The sequence below is a fragment of the Triturus cristatus genome, chromosome 5_2 (genome assembly GCF_964204655.1).
Source record: "Triturus cristatus chromosome 5_2, aTriCri1.1, whole genome shotgun sequence".
Classification (NCBI taxonomy): domain Eukaryota; kingdom Metazoa; phylum Chordata; class Amphibia; order Caudata; family Salamandridae; genus Triturus; species Triturus cristatus.
Genome location: NC_140588.1, coordinates 277993288 through 278013685, shown reverse-complemented (window position 1 = coordinate 278013685; position 20398 = coordinate 277993288).

Below are 20398 nucleotides of genomic sequence, written 5' to 3'. Positions count from 1 at the left end.
AATTACAAACAGAATTGCTTTAACTTAAACGAGGGCGAGACCTATTGCATTTTCAATGCTGGTTTACTTTGGTTCCATCAAGAAGGCATTCAGATGTGACACATTTGCCATAAATTCTGAATGGTAGCACTCTAGTTCCTCATTAGAACACTGTAGTAAAGCTACTGCTCACCAGGGAAGTCTGCTGCTGGTATTCAAAGTGCATGTTTCAGTCTGCATGTCAGAACTTTTGAATGAAATAGAAGAGGATTTGAGAAGTCAAAATGTGCCCTAATTTTTCTTTCTGCAGCACTAATCATAATTTCTATGGCAAAATGAACTCCCTCATTTTGTTCCTTTGCAAATTAAATGTTTTAAGTGTTACCACTTTATTCCAATCAAGATGGCTTCGGGTGTGCCATACTTTTGTCATAATTAAGACTATTAGCGCTCTAGTTGTTCTTTGGAACACTCTGGGAAGCTGCAGTAGAACACAGAGGAATCAACTGACAGTCTCTGCCCTTGTTGGATGTACATGTTTTACTGAGAATGTCAGACTTCATTCTCACATGACTAAGAAAGATAATGTGAATTTACAGAAAATATGCTCTCAGTTTAGCTTATAGATCACCTTCCAAACCTCTGTGAGAAAAGCCTGTGAAAATAGTTTTCTCTCAAACATGATTCATGATATCCCAGCAGAAGGCTTTTTCACATGGTAAAATCACCTTAGAACATACCACAATTCCTAAAATGAGTATGGTACCATCAACAAATGATTTATAATGTAGCTAAAGTCTTAAAACCTTCTATTAACTGCAATGCTTTTTAATGAGGTGCTATCGTGTATATTGGTCCCAAGATGGCTGCCAACACTTCTTGGATGAAGTGCTGACAGCCAATCAGATCTCACGATGAGATGTGTGGTTAGGCTCCGCCCAGATATATATGTGATTTTATTTTTGATTTTCTCAGGAACTACTGAATGGATTTACACCATTTAAGCAAAAGGCACGACTCTGAACCAAGGTCTACCTTTCTGCCAAATTTGGTGTAATTCCGTTCAGCAGTTCGGGCTGTAGCTGCGTCAACAGGTCCTACGGGAAATTGCATGGGGAAAAAGCGTTTTGGGACCCCCCTTTTGTCTCAGCCCCCGCTTGACGAATCACCACGAAATTGATAGGAGCGGATCGGAGCTGGCCAAAAGTTTGGAAAATTTTGCGAAGATTCGTCAACCGGCGCCAGACTTATTGGGAATAGAATGTTGCGGATTTCCTATGGAAAATAGGTCCTAACTATAACTACCTACTGGCGACCGCCAGTAGGTAATATATATATATATTCACTGAAAAAACCATAGGTTTCACACATGTTATAGTTAGCTGGACATTTTACTGATAAAAAACCAATGAAATTCCCCCGTTATAGTTAGTGAAGGCAACTATAACTCACGCAACCGCAATCCTCTGCTGATGCTAATACTGTATTTAGACACTTATTTGCCCATGTCTTCTTCCATTAATTTTTAGCTATACATATATTACAAATATTTTTTTTTCATAAAGACACATATGTCATCAGCAGAAGATTGCGGTCGCGTGAGTTATAGTTGCCTGCACTAACTATAACGGGGGAATTTCATTGGTTTTTTATCAGTAAAATGTCCAGCTAACTATAACATGTGTGAAACCTATGGTTTTTTCAGTGAATTTGCAAGGTTTTTTAAATGCTAATTCCTAACTATAACGTGTGTGAAACCTATGGTTTTTTCAGTGAATTTGTACGGTTTTTTAAATGCTAAGTTACTTTACGCCATTCGTGGTGTTGCGCGCACAGTTAACGCAGTTTGTTCCGTGCGCGCACGGTGCGCTTCGCGCACCGTGCGCGCACAGTGAGCACGCGGTGCGCTTCGCGCACCGCGCGCCCACTTTACGCAGTTAGTGCCGTGCCCATCCCACATTATGCGGGATGGGCCATGTACGCACGATGCGCTTCGCGCACCGTGCGCTCATGGGGGACTTATTATGCGCATCTTTTTGAAATGTATTCTTTGTTAATTTTATTGTTGTTATATGCCATGCACAAATGGTGCCCTTCGGGCACCATTTGCCCACGGGGTGGCACCGTGCGCACATGGGGGACATATTATGCGCATCTTTTTGAAATGTATTCTTTGTTAATTTGATATGTGTAATATGCCATGCCCAAATGGTGCCCTTCGGGCACCATTTGCACACGGGGTGGGGAGAATGTGGATAATTTTTTTTTTTTATAATTTTTACCGTACGCGTACGGTAAGCGTAATCGGCGAATTTCCGAAAAAAAAAATTTGTGCGGTTTTTTAAATGCTAAGTTACTTTACGTCATTCGTGGCGTTGCGCGCCCAGTTAACGCAGTTCGTTCCGTGCGCGCACGGTGCGCTTCGCGCACCGTGTGCGCACAGTGAGCACGCGGTGCGCTTCGCGCACCGCGCGCCCACTTTACGCAGTTAGTGCCATGCACACACGGTGGTCATGCGGTGCGCTGTGCGCACCGCGTGCCCACATTATGCGGGATTGGCCATGTACGCACGATGCGCTTCGCGCACCGTGCGCTCATGGGGGACATATTATGCGCATCTTTTTGAAATGTATTCTTTGTTAATTTTATTGTTGTTATATGCCATGCACAAATGGTGCCCTTCGGGCACCATTTGCACACGGGGTGGCACCGTGCGCACATGGGGGACATATTATGCGCATCTTTTTGAAATGTATTCTTTGTTAATTTGATATGTGTAATATGCCATGCGCAAATGGTGCCCTTCGGGGTGGGGAGAATGTGGATAATTTTTTTTTTTTATAATTTTTACCGTACGCGTACGGTAAGCGTAATCGGCGAATTTCCGAAAAAAAAAATTTGTGCGGTTTTTTAAATGCTAAGTTACTTTACGTCATTCGTGGCGTTGCGCGCCCAGTTAACGCAGTTCGTTCCGTGCGCGCACGGTGCGCTTCGCGCACCGTGTGCGCACAGTGAGCACGCGGTGCGCTTCGCGCACCGCGCGCCCACTTTACGCAGTTAGTGCCATGCACACACGGTGGTCATGCGGTGCGCTGTGCGCACCGCGTGCCCACATTATGCGGGATTGGCCATGTACGCACGATGCGCTTCGCGCACCGTGCGCTCATGGGGGACATATTATGCGCATCTTTTTGAAATGTATTCTTTGTTAATTTTATTGTTGTTATATGCCATGCACAAATGGTGCCCTTCGGGCACCATTTGCACACGGGGTGGCACCGTGCGCACATGGGGGACATATTATGCGCATCTTTTTGAAATGTATTCTTTGTTAATTTGATATGTGTAATATGCCATGCGCAAATGGTGCCCTTCGGGCACCATTTGCACACGGGGTGGGGAGAATGTGGATAATTTTTTTTTTTTATAATTTTTACCGTACGCGTACGGTAAGCGTAATCGGCGAATTTCCGAAAAAAAAAAATTTTTTTTTTTGGGCTTGAGGGTTGTTTGGGGACCCCTATATCAATGCTGGGTGGTTAGGATGTGACGAAACTGCCTCTTTAGCCATTTTTTGGCTTCGTTTTTGCTGCCCAACTCAGAGAGCGAGAGAGAAAATGGCGGCCGCCGCTTCCTGGTTTCGACCGATTCAAATGTTTACTAAGATCTAAGAGCCAATCAGAATCGCGCTCGCGCACGCCACCGTACGCGTACGGTAAGTGCACCGTAAGCGCACCGTAAGCTGGCTCAGATATATATATTGATTTAAAGGCTATTTTCTCAGAATCTACAGAACAGATTTACACCAAACCTACAAAAGGCACTTCCTTGACCTGAGGACTAGCTCTCTGCCAAATTTCAAGTAATTCTGTTCAGCCGTTCGGGCTGTAGCTGTGTCTAAAGGTCCTATGGAAAAATGCATGGGAAAAACGCGTTTTGGCACCCCCCTTTTATCTCAGCCCCCGCTTGACGAATCCCCCCGAGACTTTCAGGGTAGGAGCGGAGCGTAGCGCCCCACCTATTTTGGAAAATTCGCGAGGATTCGTCGACCGGCGCCAAAGGTATTCAAAAAAGAATGTTGCGGATTTCCTATGGAAACAGGGTCCTAACTATAACTACCTACTGGCGACCGCCAGTAGGTAATATATCTATATATATATTCACTGAAAAAACCATAGGTTTCAGAGATGTTATAGTTAGAAATTAGCATTTAAAAAACCTTAGAAATTCACAGAATGTATCTGCTTAGAGATTTGGAGGGATTGTGCACAGAATATTTTATGTGTACTTGTGTTGATGCCTAGGTCATTTTATAAGAATACCACTAGTAACTGGAATGATGACAGTGCTGCAAACAGAGTGAACACTAAATTTATAAGTGCTTACGTATTGGTGGAGTGATAGGATAGGTAGATAGCGGTAGGTAAGTGATTAAAGAAGTGCATGGGACAGACTGGATGATTCCTACACTGCATGAGTACTAACTGGGTATTTAGAAGAGTGTATCAATAGTATGTAGCTAGTTAGAGGTCTGCTTGGATAGTGCACAAAATATTATAGATGTACTTGTGTTAGTAGCTAGGCCATTCCATAAGTTCATGACTAGTAACTAGAATAATGACAGTATTACAAACAGAGTGTATAGTGAATTTATAAGTGCTCAGGTATTGGTGGAGTAATAGTATAAGTAGATAGTGCTGGATGGGTGATTGGAGAAATGCATGGGACAGACAGGAGGATTCCTTCACTGCATAGTTACTAATTGGGTATTTAGAAGAGCGTATCAATAGTTTGTAGCTGGTTAGAGGTGTGCATGCATAGTTGTAGGAGAGTAGGATCTGCACTTTTCCTGATGTTAACACTGGTTTCTGGCTATAGTCTGGCTGGGTCCCTGCTAATCAGGGCCCCATTCTCTCTGTTCTCTCTAAACAACTTGGAGTGCATACTAGATGCACTAGTGATTGGATACTGTGGTACCTTATGAGCCTCTAGTATATGGTACCCTAGGTACCAAGGGCATAGGTACTTCACAGGCCTACCAGGGGCTGAAGCATGTATTATGCCACCACTGGGAAGCAGACTAAATCTGACACCACAGGCCTGCCACTGCAGCCTGGGTGAGGTAGTGTTAGCACTCCTCACTGAGGTATAGGTTCCTATATCTCACCATACACACACATATAAACCTATCAGTCACCCCTAAGGCAGGCCTTATCAATCCTGAGGGCAGGGTGCTTGGTTTACAATGTGAGGGGGTGCCTCTGCCTGAGCAGGGCCCCTCTGCAGCTGGCAGAGTCTATTCTCTGTGGCTGTTTGTGGATGCGGTTAAACCATATACTCTTAAGTGCATTATAACCTACCGGCAAATGCTAACTTTGGAATGACTGCATCAAAACATGTCGTGTTTGGTGTCAAACAACTTGGAATCATACCCCCACACCAGTAACTGGTGTGGGAGTATGTTCCCACCCTTCAAGAGGGGACGACATGTACCTACTGTGGAAACACGGTAGAAATCTGAAAGAGCCCTGGCATCACAAAATGGATGCCACCAGCACAGACACTGGGCTGCCCTCCTGCTGCTGACTGAAACTCGCAGTGGAGGAGGCCAAACAATAGGCATCCTGTCACAGGGAGGTGTCACCACCTTCCAGACAGGATTTAGTGTATTGGGGCTGGGTGGGTGCAATCCTAGAGTGCTTTGAAGTCCTGCACTAGGGGAGCAGTAGGCTCCTCTGTGCATATGCCAGCTCAAACCGGTTCAGGGGCTACCTGCCCCTGCTCTGGCGTGAAACTGGACAAAGGGAAGTGGGTGTAACCACCCACTCCCCTGACCCTCGCAGAGGAGTGGTCATAAAGCTAGTCTTTTAGTATAAGTTAGGGAAACCTTGCTATTGCAAATCAGATATCCCTGGACGATGCTTTACAAGAAGAATCCTGGCCCTTCGACGTTCCACTACCTTTGGAAGACAGAAGAATCTCCCTTGGAGTCAAGGAGTGACTCCCCTGCTTGGCAGGCACCAGAAACTCTAATCAACGGTCGCAAACTTTCCCACTCCTGCCGGAGTCCGAAGTCCCTGCAGCCCCAGAAGTGGATTTCCTGACTTCTTAATGGCCATTGTGAGTCCCCAGCAAAGCTGTGGCGAGTGGACCCCACGAGTGACGAGGAACTGCAATACCTGGGTACCGTGCACTATTGTCAAGTGCAACCCCTTCACGACATTCTACGAACTTGTGCTTTGGATCATTTGTGGCCCAAGTCTCCAGCAGGTTGTGCACCAACAATTAGAGGCCTACCCCATCCCGAGTGACATTGGGCTCCTTTAAAGCATTTCCTCATGAGGCATCTTTGCAATCCCTTGCCTGTTGACTTGTGGGTCCCCTGAAGACTTTCTTATCAAACCAAAGGGTTTCCTGGTTGCTCCAGGCCTGCCCTCACTCACCCTCACTGGGTGAGTCCCTCAGACCTTGCTGGTCTGCACCATTGACTTTATTCACTTTTTACAAGACTTGCGGTTGCCAAGGCTTGTTGGCTCCAATCCGGTTTCCGACCCCTCAGTCAGCTACAGACGTCATGGGACACTCCGAATCCAGCTGCTGGTCATCGTCAATCTGTCCTGGACCTCGTGAGCGAAGAGTCAAAACACTCCTGATCACCTGAAATCACCTGACATCCGTGGGCATCCATCTTCCTGGCCCCGGCTCACTGGCAAGTGACTGTGAACACTGTCCCTTCTGCTTTCAGGTCTTCTTCATCTTGAATCCAGCCTTGGATTCCACCGGACACTTCTTCAGTCTTCACAAGCAGCAAATCTTCTTTGGCTTCCATAGAAAACAGCGACGCGACCCGACACCAAAAGACACCTATGCACTCGGCTTCCCTGGGTGAGGTAACTCGTACACTCCGGTACCCTAGTGTGTGTTGGCCCTCGAATTACTTACCTTGTAAGTGGCTTGCTTGTAGACTTCCTCGAAGTACCCTAAAACTTAAATAATCCAACTGCGACTTGCTTCATTGAAATCAATAGGGAACCCGCGGCTGTGTTCTCACACTGCACGTGTCTCCCGTGGGTCTTTTACTTGCCTGCCTTGGGTGGATTAGTGAAGCACCAGCGATTCTACAGGCCCTAGGCCTTGTCCCCTTGCAAGTCGACTTTCCTAAACCTCTTTTTTAGTATATGGTCTGGTACGCCCCTAGGGCCCCAGCCATATTTGTGCTTAACTTATTGTGAAACGTTGATATTTGAATGTGTTGCTGACTTCTAATCTCATAAAGAGATTAGTAGAGTGTGTCTAGAAATAAATACATATATATTTGATATATATACCTGTGTGGTGTCCTTTCATTTGGTAATTCAAGAGATTATAAGGTAAAACAAGCTGCTTTACATTCCTCTGAGACTTAGCCTGAAGGCTGCTCTCTACAGCTACCACTAGGATAGCTTTCTTTAAAAGGTTGTCTTAAACCTATCTACCATAAGAGTCGAATTGGACTGGTGCAAGGTGGCCACTATAACTAGTGACCAGCATATGCCAGGCCAACTTCTGACAATAGTGTACAAAATATTGTACCTGCACTTGTGTTTTTGACTATGCCATTCCTTAAGTATACGACTAATAACTGGAGTAATTTCAGTGTTGCAAAGAAAGTGCGTGCTGAATTTATAAGTGCTTAGGTATTGGTGGAGTGATAGGATATGTAGATAGTGCTGGATGGGTGAATGGAGAAGTGCATGGCACAGACAGATGGATTCCTAGACTGCATAGGTACTAACTGGGTATTTCGAAGAGCGCATCAATAGTATGTAGCTGGTTAAAGGTCTGCATGCATAGTGTACAAAATATTGTACCTGCACTTGTGTTAGTGGCTAGGCCATTCCTTAAGTATATGACTAATAACTGGAGTAATGTCAGTGCTGCGAAGAGAGTGCATGCTACATTTATTAGTGCTTAGGTATTGGCAGAGTGATAGGATACGTAGATAGTGCTGGATGGTTGAATGGAGAAGTGCATGGGACAGACAGAAGGAATCCTAGACTGTATAGGTACTAACTGAGTATTTAAAAGACTGTATCAAAGCTATGTAGCTGATTAGAGGTCTGCATGCATAGTGCACAGAATATTGTAGCTGTACTAGTATTGGTGTGTCTATGGTTTCGAGAACGGCAGTCTGTATTTTAGGGTGTGAGGAGGTGCATCAGATGATCACGTAGATGATGTCATCAGTGATGTCAATTGAGATGTCATCAGTGATGTCACTAACCATGTCATGAGTAATGTAATATGTGACGTAATCAGCAGTGCATAACTTTAATCCAAAAAGCTGATGGTCATATTGGCCTGTTCACAATGTGAAAATTCAGGAATTGATACAATAAAGAAAAGAAAGTGTTAATATGCACACAATGTCATTTCAGCATATCTTGCCTTGTGACCGCCATACCTGTATGTTCGTCAACGTGACTTGTTCATAATAAACATACTTAGAATTGCAAACATCAACATAAACAATGGACTACACATTACTTTAAAGTGAAAGGCTATCGGCCATATTAATCTGGGCATGTTGCGTATTATAATGGTTCTTACACAAAAGAAAAGGAAAAAAAGGGGTGTTAATATAGACACACTATCCCTAAATAAAGTTCTAGAGATTATAGTTCCATTCCATTCACAGCTCATTTGAGATGTCATGAGTGATGTCATGAGTGATGTAACTGACCATGTCCTGAATAATGTAATGTCTGAGGTCATTAGCAGTACATTGTGGGGGCGTAAGTTATAGTTAGCTCAGGTAACTATAACTGCTGAATTGCACTGGTTGTGTATGAGTGAAATCTGAGTCTAACTATACTGTCCCTTTAATCTTTGTTTTTTTCAGCAAATTTCTAGTTTTTTTTAACGTTAAGTAAGATGCATATCACAATGGATGGTGGGGGGTTGGAAGCAGGCCCTGGCATTGTGCTGCCCCCACCAAAGCATTCTGCTCCTGCCTTCCCCCCTCCTAGCCATCCATTGTCCAAGTCCATGTCCCTGCTCCCTTATTACAGCCATGTGTGGCCGTTGTTCTGCCACTGGCCTTCCTGCCTTCTCTTAACAGTTAGCTTGCTGCCCCAACCACCTCCTCCCTATCCTCTGTTGTTTGATTCCATGGACTAGCCTCCTCCCTCCTGCCATGCATGGTCTGATGTGCTGCCACTGCCCTCCATTTAGCATGATGTACCAGTCCACTCCTCCTACCCTCCATTGCCCAATTCTGTGCCCCATCATTGACCTCCTGCTTAGCCTCTGTGCTTAGCTTGCTGCCCCTATTCTCCTTCCCCCTGCCCTCCGATGTCTTTGTGCATGCATCCTTTTTGCCCACCATGTTTCATGGACCTGCCCCTCCTATCTACTCTGAGTGTTCTGTTGAGCTGCCACTCCCCTCCCACCTGCCTACCATTGTCAGATGACTGTAACCTGTCCCTGCCACCTCCACCCTGCCTGTCCACATTCCATGCCCCTATCCCCTTCCTCCTCTCCTCCATGGTCCATTTTACTGCCACACCCTTCTGCCCTCCGTGGTCTGTTGTGCTGCAACTGCTCCTCCTGCCTTCCCATGTGGTCTGTTGTGAGGCCCCTTCCCCTGAACTCTCTTGTCTGTGCTAAGGTCCTGACCCTCCCTTCTATCCTCCATGGTCCTTTGTGCTGCCATGGCCCCTCCCACCTTCCCTGTGTGGTCAGCTAGCTGCCCCTGACCCCCTCCCACCTTTCCTTCATCGTCTGTGTGTATGCCGTCATAGTCTCACTGTTGCTCTCCATGGTGTGTCTTGCTTTTAGTGCCCATCCAGCCTGACCTCCATGGTCATCTTGCTGCTCCAGCCCTGCCCCCTTGCCCCATCCCTCTTTTTCCATGTGCAGACCCGTATTCCCTCCCTCCTGGCTTGTCTGTTCCATTGTAATGCCCCTGATCCATCCCTCCTGCCCTTTGTGGTATGTTATTCTGCAGCTTTTTCTCCTGTCTGTCCATTATGGTCAGCTAGCTACCATTGCCTCTTCCCCCTCTGTTCTCTGTTGTCTATGTGCATGGTCCTGTCCCCTCCCTATTGCTTTCTATGGATTGTTGTGCTGCTCTCCCGTCCCGCATGCCCTGTGTGGTGTATTGTGCTGCTGCAAACCCTGATGCCTGCCCTGTAGGGTCAGTTTGGTGCACCTCTCCATGTCCCTCCTGTCCTCTGTTATCCGAGTCCATGTCCCTACCCCAATTCCTCCTGCCTTCCATGATCCAAAGTACCATACTTGCTAACATTTTGAACTTGGTAAGAGGGAGATTTAGAAAAAAAACTGGGGTATTGATTTTCCCCTTTGAGTTACATTGAAAAAGAGGAGATTGTAGACAGGAGACAGATCAAATAAAGCCCATTTTGGCTTGAAAACATTGGACGTTTCCAGGCTGAATCGGGTCTGTTGGCATGTATGGTTGTACTACCACTGCCTCTTCCTTCTGCCCACAATGATCTATTATATTGCCACAGCCTCTCTTGCCAGTCCTGTATTGTTGGTTTGTTGCCCCTGCCCCCCTTTCTACTGCCCCCCATAGTCTGTTGTGCTGCCACTGCCCTTCCTGCCTGCCCAGTGTAGTCAAATTGTTGCCTCTGCACCCTCCTACCTGCCTTCAATTTTCAGAGTCCGTGCCCCTGGCCTCTGCCTCTCAACAGTATCCTAATGAACAACTAGATTGCTAACATTCTATACTTATTACAAAAGTGTGGAACGCCTGACGTCATCTTGATGTAATCAAAACTGTAATACCTAGAGCATTTCCTTTAGAAATTACATATATGAGAGGGTCTTATTTACATCAAAGTTATGGTTAGTGCTCTAAAAAACTAAAATGAGGACATTTATTTTGAGTTTTCAAATAGCGACAAAGCACTTTTAAATTATTTGTTATCTTTAGTTTTTTTTAATCCAGTTGACCACTTGATTAAATGTTGCACTTAGGTGAGTGGATGTGGTGTTACTTCCAGTGCTGCAGACTTTGCAACTGGGGAACCAGGTTGGAGTTTCTGCTTCAGCTCGACATTCTGTGATTCTGGTCAAATCACTTAATCTCCCCATGTCTACAACCAAATTGAATTTGTTCTTGTGTGATGTAACCAATGCTCATGTAAAGCACTCCAATACCTGACAAGTCTACACTATATAAAACTGCAAAAACACAAACAATAAGTGTTTTACACACTGAATCGGGTCTGTTGGCATGTATGGTTGTCCTACCACTGCCTCTTCCTTCTGCCCACTATGATCTATTATATTGCCACAGCCTCTCTTGCCAGTCCTGTATTGTTGGTTTGTTGCCCCTGCCCCCCTTTCTACTCCCCTTCATAGTCTGTTGTGCTGCCACTGCCCTTCCTGCCTGCCCAGTGTGGTCAAATTGTTGCCTTTGCACCCTCCTACCTGCCTTCAATTTTCAGAGTCCGTGCCCCTGGCCTCTGCCTCTCAACAGTATCCTAATGAACAACTATATTGCTAACATTCTATACTTATTACAAAAGTGTGGAACGCCTGACGTCATCTTGATGTAATCAAAACTGTAATACCTAGAGCATTTCCTTTAGAAATTACATATATGAGAGGGTCTTATTTACATCAACGTTATGTTTAGTGCTCTAAAAAACTAAAATGAGGACATATATTTTGAGTTTTCAAATAGCGACAAAGCACTTTTAAATTATTTGATATCTTTAGTTTTTTTAATCCAGTTGACCACTTGATTAAATGTTGCACTTAGGCGAGAGGATGTGGTGTTACTTCCAGTGCTGCAGACTTTGCAACTGGGGAACCAGGTTGGAGTTTCTGCTTCAGCTCGACATTCTGTGATTCTGGTCAAATCACTTAATCTCCCCATGTCTACAACCAAATTGAATTTGTTCTTGTGTGATGTAACCAATGCTCATGGAAAGCACTCCAGTACCTGACAAGTCTACACTATATAAAACTGAAGAAACACAAAAAATAAGTGTTTTGCACACTTCTGTCATTGGACTATACATAGGCTCTATCTGGGTGATATTTGGGCTACATTTGGGCTCTTTTGTCTCTGGTGGCCATCTTGGGAGATTTATTTGTTATGAAGTTTCCTAATTTCCTCATTTACTGCAGTCTCCTCAGTAGGAAATGTGTTCAGTTTTTTACTTTGATTTTATCAAGAAGATATTCAGATATGTCACACATTTGCCATAAATTCTGAATGTTAGCACTCTAGTTGCTCATTAGATCACTGTGGTAAAGCTACTGCTCACCACAGAATCTGCTGCTGGTATTAAAAGTGCATGTTTCAGTCTGCATGTCAGAATTTTTTAATGAAATAGAAGAGGATTTGAGAAGTCACTCAAAATGTGCCTTAATTTTTCTTTCTTCACCACTAATCGTAATTTCTATTGCAAAATGAACCCCCCATTGTGTTCCTTTTTAAATTGAATGTTTTAAGTGTTACCAGTTTATTCCAGTCAAGATGGCTTCAGGTGTGCCATACTTTTGTCATAAGTAAGACAGTAAGCGCTCTAGTTGTTCTTAAGAACACTCTGGGACATTAAGTCATTGGACGATACTTTGGCTACATCTGGGTGATATTTCGGCTACATTTGGGCTCTCTTGTCTCTGGTGGCCATCTTGGGAAGCTTATTTGTTATGAAATTTCCTAATTTCCTCATTTACTGCAGTCTCTTCAGCAGGAAATACTTTCAGTTTTTTACTTTGGTTCCATCAAGAAGGCATTCAGATGTGTCACACATTTGCCATAAATTCTGAATGGTAGCACTCTAGTTCCTCATTAGATGACTGTAGTAAAGCTACTGCTCACCAGGGAAGTCTGCTGCTGGTATTCAAAGTTCATGTTTCAGTCTGCATGTCAGAATCTTTTAATGAAATAGAAGAGGATTTGAGAAGTCAAAATGTGCCCTAATTTTTCTTTCTGTAGCACTAATCATAATTTCTATGGCAAAATGAACCCCCTCATTTTGTTCCTTTGCAAATTAAATGTTTTAAAGTGTTACCACTTTATTCCAATCAAGATGGCTTCAGGTGTGCCATACTTTTGTCATAAGTAAGACTGTTAGCGCTCTAGTTGTTCTTTAAAACACTCTGGGACATTCTGTCATTGGGTTATACTTGGGCTACATCTCGTGATATTTGTGCTACATTTGGGCTCTTTTGTCTCTGGTGGCCATCTTGGGAGACTTATTTGTTATGAAGTTTCCTAATTTCCTCATTTACTACAGTCTTCTCTGTAGGAATAGTTTCAGTTTTTACTTTGATTCCATCAAGAAGGCATTCAGATGTGTCACACATTTGCCAGAAATTCAGAATGTTAGCACTCTAGCTGCTCATTAGATCACTGTAGTAAAGCTACTGCTCACCAGGGAAGTCTGCTGCTGGTATTGAAAGTGCATGTTTCAGTCTGCATGTCAGAATTCTTTAATGAAATATAAGAGGATTTGAGAAGTCACTCAAAATGTGCCCTAACTTTTCTTTCTGCAGCACTAATCATACTTTCTATGACAAAATGAACCCGTTCATTTTGTTCCTTTTTAAATTAAATGTTTTAAGAGTTACCACTTTATTCCAATCAAGATGGCTTCAGGTGTGCCATACGTTTATCATAAGTAGGACTGTTAGCGCTCTAGTTGTTCTTCGGAACACTCTGGGAAGCTGCAGTAGAACACAAAGGAATCAACTGACAGTCTCTGCCCTTGTTGGATGTACATGTTTTACTGAGAATGTCAGACTTCATTCTCACATGACTGAGAAAGATAATGTGAATTTATAGAAAATATGTTCTCAGTTTAGCTTATAGATCACCTTCCAAACCTCTTTGGGAAAAGCATGAGAAAATAGTTTTCTCTCAAACATGATTCATGATATCCCAGCAGAAGGCTTTTTCACATGGTAAAATCACCTTAGAACATACCACAATTCCTAAAATGAGTATGGTACCATCAACAAATGATTTATAATGTAACTAAAGTCGTAAAACCTTCTATTAACTGCAATGCTTTTTAATGTGGTGCTATCATGTATATTGGTCCCAAGATGGCTGCTAACACTTCTTGGATGAAGTGCTGACAGACAATCAGATCTCATGATGAGATGTGTGGTTAGGCTCCGCCCAGATATATATGTCATTTTACTTTTGATTTTCTCAGGAACTACTGAACGGATTTACACCATTTAAGCAAAAGGCACAACTCTGAACCAAGGTCTACCTTTCTGCCAAATTTGGTGTAATTCCGTTCAGCAGTTCGGGCTGTAGCTGCGGCTAAACGTCCTGTGGGAAATTGCATGGGGAAAACACGTTTTGGGGCCCCCTTTTTTCTCAGCCCCGCTACACGAATCATCCTGAGACTTTCAGGATAGGAGCGGACTGGAGCTGGCCAAAAGTTTTGAAAATGTTGCGAAGATTCGTCAACGGGCGCCAAAGTTATTCCAAATAGAATGTTGCAGATTTCCTATGGAAAATAGGTCCTAACTATAATATATATATACATTTACGGGGAGAACGACGGTCGGCCACAAGGAAGAAACTGCCGTACATCCTGTTCCCATCCGGAGGACCCGACTTCACGCTATCCTCGAAGCGGGATACACCGTGAGGTAAGGAAACTGGGTCAGAGGTGAGAGGAATCCAGTTTGGGAGTACGCGGTTACTTCATGGCAAGTGTCTTTAATTGGCTTCCTCTTATCAGCTAAAATCTTGTTGAACTTTTGGCTTAAGCACAATTATTGCGTGTGAGCATCCAAACGCAAGCAATACTAAGAATCGGCAGAATCGAAGACTTACTCGTTGTCACAATTGCAGGTGGTCACGAGGTGTAGCCGTGTAATGTGTGCACCTAGGAGCTAGCGGACAGAGGGCAATATTACAAGCCCAGTACACTGTTAATTAATAGCGTGAATGCATGCAATTGCGAATCACGTTTCCAGATCTTGCACACGTGGCGATAGTTACTTATCCCCATTGACATATTTGAAAAGAACACTACACATCAACATATCTGGGGAACAAACTCTGCTTGACTGCTTTTATGTTTTCTTGGTGTTTTGTGTGCTGATTTCAACAAATAAAGCAATAAGATATTAAGGGAGAATTGGACAACCAATCTATATGGACTACCAACAGCAAGAATTATTGTGACACTTGCGTATATACAATTGTGGCAAGGGGAACCCTGTACACTGACAGGGGGGTCAAGAATTGACGTTCACTATAACCAAGGACTTGTTCACTGGAACGTTCTGAACTCCAAGATGGAGGATGACGAAGAATGTAGGGCAGCAGCACAAACTCTGTTTGCGAGAGCACCAGGGAAAGGACATAACCCTGCCCATACCACCACAAGAGTTGAATCTACCATTATGGATACACTTAGGAAATACGAGAAGCTATATAAACAAGAGATGGCGAAGTGGTGGGAAGCAACATCATTGCAAGATTATATAGACAAGGGAATGGTTCCACGTGGATGAAGGATATACATTACTCCCTCCTATAAATCGTTGGATCCCCATATGTTGGAGGAATGGTCAGCAAATTCCGCCAATAGTTCTACCAACATGTTGAAAATTCTGGTCAAATACGCCTGGTCAGACAGAGACAATATCAAAAAAGAAATAGGACGTATTAAGGAAGAATTAGAGTCTCATCCAGAACAAGAACTAATCCTGAAATTTCTGGAGGAAATGAAAAAACGACTAAGGTTGGTGGAAGATGATATCAAAGCTAGAAAGCAAAGGAAACTCCATCGAGATTGTGGTGACTATGAGTCAGGCAGAATCTTGACTCATAGTAGAAAATATGATCATCTATACGATAAGGATGGTAAAAAGAATGTACCAACGAATGCAATACCACAAACGGAACGTGAAGAGGAGATTGCCTATTCAAGCAATACAAACACAGAAGGATCCGAACAGACACCGACCTCTGAAGGATCACTGTCAGAGGGTGAAATCACAACTCGCCCAACTTCTTTTTTAGACGAGTACCGGCTCATGAGACGGAGCCGCCAAATATTGAAAACGAATCAGGAGAATCAGAGAGAGGATGCCCCAACGAGAAGGGGAAGGGGAAGAGGAAGAACAAGAGGACCAAGAGGAAGAGGCGGAAGAGGATCCTACAGAGGAGAAAGAAAAGAATACAATTCGGAGCCAGTGGGAAGAAAACAGACACGCTCCAAGACCAACCTCTAATGGATGAGAGCATGGTAAACCAAACTATTATCAATCTCTCCACGAAAAACATTAGTTATAAAGACAAAAAGACCCTATGTCTTAGACTCTCATTCTGTCCAGCAACCCCCATGGATTATGTTAATGATAGGATTGACATTTTTAAATTTTGCAGGAAATTGAAATTAAAAAAATGGCATATACTCAAACCTGCAAGAAATAGAACCAATGCCCAAGTAGGGAGTTCTGTGCCAGAAGACGAGCTAACAATATGGGATATTGACCTTTTAGTGGCAATGCATGAACTACAAAATAACACCGGTAATTCAGATGCCAATATTGAGGCTCATCGTATCCTGAACGAAATGGAAATTAGGTGCGATGCAGCTGCCATTTCAGGTTTCAAACCTAAATCAACTTTTTTACCAACCATGAGCCATGACAATATTGACACCTTTCAAGAACAGGTGGGCCAGAATCTACTGAAGTTTAGACAACAAAACTGGGCCTTGAAAATGCGAAGCTTTAAACACAATCTTACCCTCTCACAGAGGAAAGCTGTGCAAGAACTAGCTGAGGATGACAGTATTGTAATTCGACCCGCAGACAAAAGGGGGAAATATTGTTATTCTACCTAGAGACATGTATGTAGCAGAAGCAATAAGACAACTTAGTGACACAAACACATACTCTAGATCCAACCGGTCAGATTACAACAACAGTATTGTACAGATCTGGGAAAAACTTTGTGAGTGGAAGGATAAGGGTTTGATAGAATGGGAAGAGTATTGCTATCTTAAAAAAGATTTCCCTATCCTCCCAGTCATGTACATGCTTCCCAAAATACATAAAAACAGAGACACTCCCCCGGGCAGACCTATTATCTCTTCCAGGGGTTGTGTTTTGGAGAACCTGTCCCGTTATGCTGATCACTTTTTGAGGGAGTTTGTGATCACCCTTCCCTCATATGTCAAGGATACGAAATACTTTTTGGCTAAAATCTATGATCTAAAATGGGAAGAAGATTTTGTATTGGTCACCATGGATGTCAACTCCCTCTATGCTATCATCAATCATGAACAGGGTATAGAGGCATGCGAGAGATTCCTTAAACGCAGACACATAAGATACAGGGAACATACACTGATGATACTTGAAATTATCTATTGTCTGGAGAATAATTTTTTCATGTTTGATAATATGATTTACAAACAATCCCTAGGTACTGCGATGGGAACCAGCTTTGCACCCAGTTTTGCTAATGTATTTATGAGAGCATGGGAAGAGGACATCAGAAGAGAAGTAAGGTTTCAGCATGACTTTACCAAGGTCGTACTCTGGTTACGGTATGTTGATGACCTGTTTGTTATCTGGAAAGGTAACAAACAGGAAGTTCATAATTTTATCATTAAACTAAACCAGAATCAATCAATCAATCAATGACACTTGTAAAGCGCGCTACATACCCGTAGGGTCTCAAGGCGCTGGGGGGGGGGGGGTGCCGCTACTGCTCGAATAGCCAGGTCTTCAGCTTCTTCCTGAAGGAGAGGTGGTCTTGGGTCAGGCGCAGGTCGGGAGGGAGGGAGTTCCAGTTCTTGGCGGCCAGGTAGGAGAAGGACCTTCCTCCTGTAGTCGCTCTTCGGATGCGGGGGACGGCGGCGAGGGCGTGGTTGGCTGATCGGAGGTGGCGCGTGGGAGCGTAGAAGTTGACTCGGCTGTTGAGGTAGCTCGGGCCTTGGTCGTGTAGGGCTTTGTGTGCGTGGGTGAGGAGGCGGAAGGTGATTCTCTTGTTGACGGGGAGCCAGTGAAGGTCTCTCAGATGTCCGGAGATGTGGCTGGATCGTGGGATGTCGAGGATGAGTCTGGCTGAGGCGTTCTGGATCCGCTGGAGTCTCTTCTGGAGCTTGGCGGTGGTACCGGCGTAGAGGGCGTTACCGTAGTCCAGTCGGCTGGTGACGAGGGCCTGGGTGACGGTCCTCCTGGTCTCGGTGGGGACAATATCAACCTAACCCTCACACACACTGTAAGCAAACAAAAGGTCGAGTATCTCGATACCTGTGTGGAAATTGCAAATAACAAAGTGACAACAACTTTGTTTCGCAAACCGACGGCAGGAAACACATTATTACATGCCCTGAGTAGCCATCCAAATACACTCAAATGGAGCATCCCCTATGGGGAATTGCTCAGAGCGAAAAGAAATTGCAGTACCGAGGAGGGCTTTTTGAAGGAACAAATGACCATGATACAGAGATTCAGGGAGAGAGGATATCCCACGTGGGTACTCAAAAAAGCAATGGAAAGGGTGAAGACAATCAACAGAGACACCATTCTAGATATCTCCCCCGATTCAAATCCTAAAATTGACAGTGATAATTCAGAGACTCGGTTGATACTCACTTTTAATGGACACTCAGATGAAGTCAAGAAAATGATTTCCCGAAATTGGAACCTTCTTAAAGGGGATCCAATTATAGGGAACCTGCTACCAGTACATCCGCTAATAAGCTACAGGAAGGGACGCAGTTTCAAAGAACTTCTGGTTCACAGTGATTTACCCAATAGGGATATCAAAAGAAGCATAGACCTGCAAGGTTTCTTCCCATGCGGTCACTGCAAGGATTGTGGAAACAGCCGCATGCAGAAAGAATTTTGGAATAACAGCACCAATAGCATGATTAGTATCAAGCAGTTTCTTACATGCAGTAGTACTAATGTGATCTATGTACTTGAATGCCCCTGCAAGCTTAGATATGTAGGTAGCACAACGCATATGGCAAAGAAACGGGTCCTTGAACATATGAGGGCAATTACCAATAAGGACCAACAGTACCCCATTGCCCGGCATTTTGAGATCAAACATTTTTCGGATTACACCAAACTGTCTTATTATGCCATAGAGCGGGTAGCACCCAACAAAAGAGGAGGCAATAGTACTTTAAAATTAAGACAACGAGAATCAAGACATATCATTGGGATGGGGACACGTTATCCAAATGGACATAATATGGATGAGGAGATGGCCATACACTTACATGAAGACTAGTTTAGCATTGTGGCCTTCCTCCGTCTCTTAAGACTCCTTTTGATCACAATTCCAACAAGGGTAGGACATGTTAATGATAAACCGCAACTAAGCAGTATTAAGAAGGAGTATAACATAGATGGGACATATGTGTATTCACGCGACTGGTAAGCCACGATAGGGACATGTCTTAGAAGGGTAAACCTGAATAAAAAATTGGTAATTTTAGATTCTTCAACTTTAGGGTGTTAATTGTAAATGGTAATTTGAACAAAAACTGATGTGTCTTGTTTTATCTTTACAGGAAGAAAGGAAGGGACTATGTCTCGGGCCCGCGACACAGGATCCCTACCCTTTTCTTCCCATGCTGCTCTCCAGTGAACAGATAAGATCATTTTCAATTTTAAAATTAAATTATGTATTATTTAAACACATGTTTGATTTTGGTTAAAAGGATGTACCATTAGACCAGATTTGTATCTTATAGATGTATGTCTTAGACAAAATGAGTGGACTTGATAAGCATAAAATCGGGTTTCAGAATAGCACCTGGCAATTTTGCCCTTATTTCTTGTATGCAAGATTTTGGAAACAATGACAAACCCGAAGAGGAGAAAATAATGTTTAGACACAAGCAGGTAACAGCAACTGATGAAATAGCTATGAGGTTATAATCCTAGACTGTATAATATGTTTCCCGACATCATTATTGACTGAGTTAACCCCCACTATGGGAGCATTGTATGATAGATCAGGTCTTGATATAGACTATGTACAGGCAAACAAAGTTGTGGCTCAATGTGGTTCTAAATGGATGCAAAAGTTATTGACAAACTTAATATACAACCACAACGAATACACCAGCATATCAAGGTAGAGTAATGTAACGATTATGAAATAACATCGCTGTTTGCCGTTTTTCCTTGCAACTGCACCACTCTGTCGTACTTTAGAATTTGGGACCGCGTAGGAGGCAGGGCCCTACCCCTGTCTATCCTGGTAGTAGTAAACCGCGAATGGTTAATGCGGTATGTACAAGTGCTTTGTGTAACGTTTTAGCTATGAATGCACTGTGTATACGCTATTTCACATCACTACGTGGGTTCCATTTTGTAGCGGTGGACATCTTATGGTTGCCCTCACATAGGCTATATAGCATGAAGCGAATACGGGCCTTTTAGAGCA